The following is a 5281-nucleotide window of genomic DNA, read 5'->3' as shown; positions in this document are numbered from 1 at the left end:
TGACAACCTCTGCTTCCCTCCGGGAAGGGCCTATATATTATTTTTACTTGCTACCCTTATACAAGAGTCATGGTGATCTTCACCTTTCCTTTTTACACTTTTTCCTTCAGCAAGCACTATGTGTTGTAGAGATCCGGACACACACACACACACATACACACACACACACTCAACTTTTAGCAGAATAGTGATTCTGATAACACTTTCGCACTGCACGCTCAACGCGAGGGCACTGCATCCCTATCAAACGAGCACTGCAATGTCACTAGAAAAAGCTGCATGCATTTTTTCGGCATTGTTTTCGCTCCAGTTTCTAAATCGTTTGTCGGAACGAGGCGTATAATACCCCGTTGGATAGCTATGGAAAATACGCAGCATCGTCATGTTGACCACTTTTCAAGATTCCTCGCGGTTTAAGAGTAGTTTCAGAAACAGTGCGCACATGACGGGATGCAGCGAGCGTATTTTCGCGATTTTTTCTAAACCGCACATCGGAATGAAGCAAACGATACGGTGTTCGAAAGATATAGTCGTGGCGCATCTTTTTCATATTCATTATTTTCTCTAATTCGTTACGGTTTAAGAGCAGTTTCAAATGTACTAAATCGCGGGATTCTGTTTTTCAATTTTTTTCAAATTTTTGGTACTGTTCACGCTCCAGTTTTTTAATTGTTTGTCAAAACGAGGCGTGTAATATACTGTTGAAAAGCTATGGACGAGGCACAACTTTCATATGTTGAAATGTTTCTGAGATTTCTTATGGTTTTTAGTTAATTTTGAAAATCATGCGGCTGACGACGAGAGGCAGCCGCCGTTTTTCGTGAAATTTTTAGAAACTGTGCGTCGCAATGATTCAAATTATACGTCGTTGGAAAGATATCGATGAGACGCAACTTTTTCATGTAGAACGCTCTCTCTAATTCCTTACGGTTTAAGAGCAGTTTTGAAATTATGAAAATGCGGACACTGTTTTTCGTGACACCGAAATTGACGAAGGAACTGCATTAGACAAAAGAACACACTGCTTTAGACAGAAAAATCACACTGCATCAGACAGTCAAGTGAACTTCATGGTTTCCATCGTCGAACGTAATTTTTCCCAGACAAGTTTTTGTTGTCGTTTTTTTCAATTTTTTTGTGAACGAGAGTGGACCGCAGAGAGGAGGCAAGTGAACCGCGACATATATCAAAGTAAACTACATAAGAGAGGATCGCGAAGACGAGGACAAGTGATCCACAACATATATCAAAGTAAACTACATAATTGTTTTGTCTTTTTTTTGTAAATTCATCTACACTACATGGTCAACATTAGTGAGCTACATGGTTAACGTTAGTGAGCTGCATCAATTTTGTTTTCTTCTTGTTCTGCAAAATATAGTTAACTGACCCGCACGTGTGTAATGCATCACAGCAAACATGAACTTCATCATTTTTTTTGTTTTGCAAAGTGCACCTCAAAGGTGTTCTTAGTGAGCTTCATCGATTTTAAGAAATTATACACCAATGTCCTTACAATTTTGTAAAAAACAATTCCTCCAAAAATAATAAAAAGTGACCCCCTCTGTACAATCTTTTACAAAGGGAACTCCTTTTGTTTTTCAAAGTGCACCGCAAAGGTTTTCTTAATGAGTTGCATCGATTTTAACAAACTATACATCATGTCCTTACAAATTTGCAAAAAACAAATGCTCCAAAAATAATAAAAAGTGAACACCTCTGTACATTTTTTTACAAATTGAACTCCTTTGTACTTTGCATTGTACTGCAATTCTGGACTAAAGGCGGTGGTGGAGTTCTGGTTTAGACACAAAATTTTCAAAGAAAAAGCAATGAACTGCACAGAAGAAGCCCTGAACCAAAAACTATCCATAACACTTTGAGACTGAGCAAGCTATTTTCACTAGCTGATAGAAAGCCCAACGCCAAACATGTTTGATATGGCATACTGAAACAACGATGGACCAACATACTACAGGTGCACACGGCAATTCTCACCGCTATAGGGGCTCTCGTCCACTTCTTGCGCTACGCGAAGCTAAGAAAGATGGAGCTGATCGTTAGGTGGAAGGAACCACAAACAACCGCGAATGAGGAGTGCACTACACCAGGACCAGAGTGCACGACTAATCCCACCAAAGTGCACTGGGACCCCGAACTCCTCCATGGGAGCTGCTCACACCCCTGATGTGGGCTGCAAGCTGCAACGAAGCGGTCTGCAGGAGAGAGGAATTGGTTCAGAGGAAAAAACCAACACTTGTCATGGGCAGGAGCAAACCTGCAGTTAGGAGTAGAAGCAATGATGCCACACTGCCACCTGCAGTTGTGCTTCCGTAGCTACTGAACCACCACGCAGCAGCACCGTCGGGCTTGGTCGGAGGCGGGGGTGCTACATCTTGAGCTTGCGTTGGTTTTCCTTGAAGAGGAAAGGGTGATGCAGCAATAGTAGCGTAAGTATTTCCTTCAGTATTTGAGAACCAAGGTATCAATCCAGTAGGAGGCTCCTCAAAAGTCCCACGCACCTACACAAACAAACAAAGAACTCACAACCAACACAATAAAGGGGTTGTCAATCCCTTCACGGCCACTTGCGAAAGTGAGATCTGATAGAGATAGTATGATAAGATAAATATATTTTTGGTATTTTATAATATAGATGCAAAAAGTAAAGACGCAAATAAAAGTAGATTGAAAGCTTATACGATAATAGATAGACCCGGGGGCCATAGGTTTCACTAGTGGCTTCTCTCAAGATAGCATAAGTATTACGGTGGGTGAACAAATTACTGTAGAGCAATTGATAGAAAAGCGAATAATTATGAGATTATCTAGGCATGATCATGTATATAGGCATCACGTCCGCGACAAGTAGACCAACTCCTGCCTGCATCTACTACTATTACTCCACACATCGACCGCTATCCAGCATGCATCTAGAGTATTAAGTTCATAAGAGCAGAGTAACACATTAAGAAAGATGACATGATGTAGAGGGATAAACTCAAGCAATATGATATAAACCCCATCTTTTTATCCTCGATGGCAACAATACAATACGTGCCTTGCAACCCTTTTTGTCACTGGGTAAGGACACCACAAGATTGAACCCAAAGCTAAGCACTTCTCCCATGGCAAGAAAGATCAATCTAGTAGGACAAACCAAACTGATAATTTGAAGAGACTTGCAAAGACAACTCAATCATACATAAAAGAATTCAGAGAAGATTCAAATATTACTCATAGATAAACTTGATCATAAACCCACAATTCATTGGATCTCGTCAAACACACCGCAAAAATAGTTTACATCAAATAGATCTCCACAAGAGAGGGGGAGAACATTGTATTGAGATCCAAAAAGAGATAAGAAGCCATCTAGCTAATAACTATGGGCCCGAAGGTCTGTGGTAAACTACTCACAACTCATCGGAGGAGCTATGGTGTTGATGTAGAAGCCCTCCGTGGTCGATTCCCCCTCCGACGGAGCGCCGACGAAGGCTCCAAGATGGGATCTCGCGGATACAGAAGGTTACGGCGGTGGAAATTGTTTTTTGTTGGCTCCCTGGATGTTTTCGGGGTACGTGGGTATATATAGGAGGAAGAAGTAGGTCGGTGGTCGCTCGAGGGGCCCAGGAGACAGGGGCGCACCCAGGAGGGGTGGGCGCTCCTTCTTATCTCCTGGCTGCCTCGATTGCTTCTTGACTTGCACTCCAAGTCCTCTGGATCACGTTCATTCCAAAAATCACGCTCCCGAAGGTTTCATTCCGTTTGGACTCCATTTGATATTCCTTTTCTTCGAAATACTGAAATAGGCAAAAAAACAGCAATACAGGCTGGGCCTCCGGTTAGTAGGTTAGTCCCAAAAATGATATAAATGTGTAAAATAAATCCCATAAACATCCAAAAGGGGTAATATAATAGCATGGAACATTCAAAAATTATAGATACGTTGGAGACGTATCAAGCATCCCCAAGCTTAATTCCTTCTCGTCCTCGAGTAGGTAAATGATAAAAACAGAATTTTTGATGTGGAATGCTACCTAGCATAATTCTCAATGTAATTTTATTTATTGTGGCATGAATGTTCAGATCCAAATGATTCAAAATAAAAGTTCATATTAACACAAGAAATAGTAATACTTCAAGCATACTAATCAAAGCAATCATGTCTTCTCAAAATAACATGGCTAAAGAAAGTTCATCCCTACAAAATCATATAGTTAGGCTATGCTTCATTTTTGTCACACAAAAATGTTCCCAAATTCTACACCCCCGATGACAAGCCAAGCAATTGTTTCGTACTTAAATAATCTCAAACTTTTTCAACTTTCACGCAATACATGAGCGTGAGCCATGGATATAGCATTATGGGTGGAATAGAATATGATGATGGGGATTGTGTGGAGAGGACAAAAAAAGGGAGAAAGTCTCACATTGACGAGGATAATCAACGGGCTATGGAGATGCCCATCAATTGAGGAGTAGGGATTGCCATGCAACGGATGCACTAGAGCTATAAATGAATGCTCAACAAAATAAAACTAGTGGGTGTGCATCCAACTTGCTTGCTCACGAAGACCTAGGGCATTTGAGGAAGCCCATCGTAGGAATATACAAGCCAAGTTCTATAACGAAAAATTCCCACTAGTATATGAAAGTGACAACATATGAGACTCACTATATGAAAAACATGGTGCTACTTTGAAGCACAAGTGTGGAAAAAGAGATAGTAACATTGCCCCTTTTTCTTTATTTTCTTTTTTCTTTTTTTTTCTTTCTCTCTTTTTTTCTTTTTTTCTTTTTTTCCTTTTTTTCCTTTGGCCTTTTTTTTGGCCTTTCCTTTTTTCCCCTTTTTTTCTTTGGGACAATGCTCTAATAATGATGATCATCACACTTTTATTGATTACAACATATGAATTACAACTCGAAACTAGAACAAGATATGACTCTATATGAATGCCTGTGGCGGTGTACCGGGATGGTGCAATGAATCAAGAGTGACATGTATGAAAAATTATGCATGGTGGCTTTGCCACAAATACGATGTCAACTACATGATCATGCAATGGCAATATGAAAAAAGTAATGTATGTCATGATGATAAACGGAACGGTGGAAAGTTGCATGGCAATATATCTCGGAATGGCTATGAAAATGCCATAATAGATAGGTATGGTGGCTGTTTTGAGGAAGATATAAGGAGGTTTATGTGTGATAGAGCGTATCATATCACGGGGTTTGGATGCACCGGCCAAGTTTGCATCAACTCTCAAGGTGAGAA

Source organism: Triticum dicoccoides, chromosome 1B (genome assembly GCF_002162155.2).
Source record: "Triticum dicoccoides isolate Atlit2015 ecotype Zavitan chromosome 1B, WEW_v2.0, whole genome shotgun sequence".
Classification (NCBI taxonomy): domain Eukaryota; kingdom Viridiplantae; phylum Streptophyta; class Magnoliopsida; order Poales; family Poaceae; genus Triticum; species Triticum dicoccoides.
The sequence above is the reverse complement of the archived record's forward strand: the minus strand, read 5'-3'. Positions refer to the sequence as shown.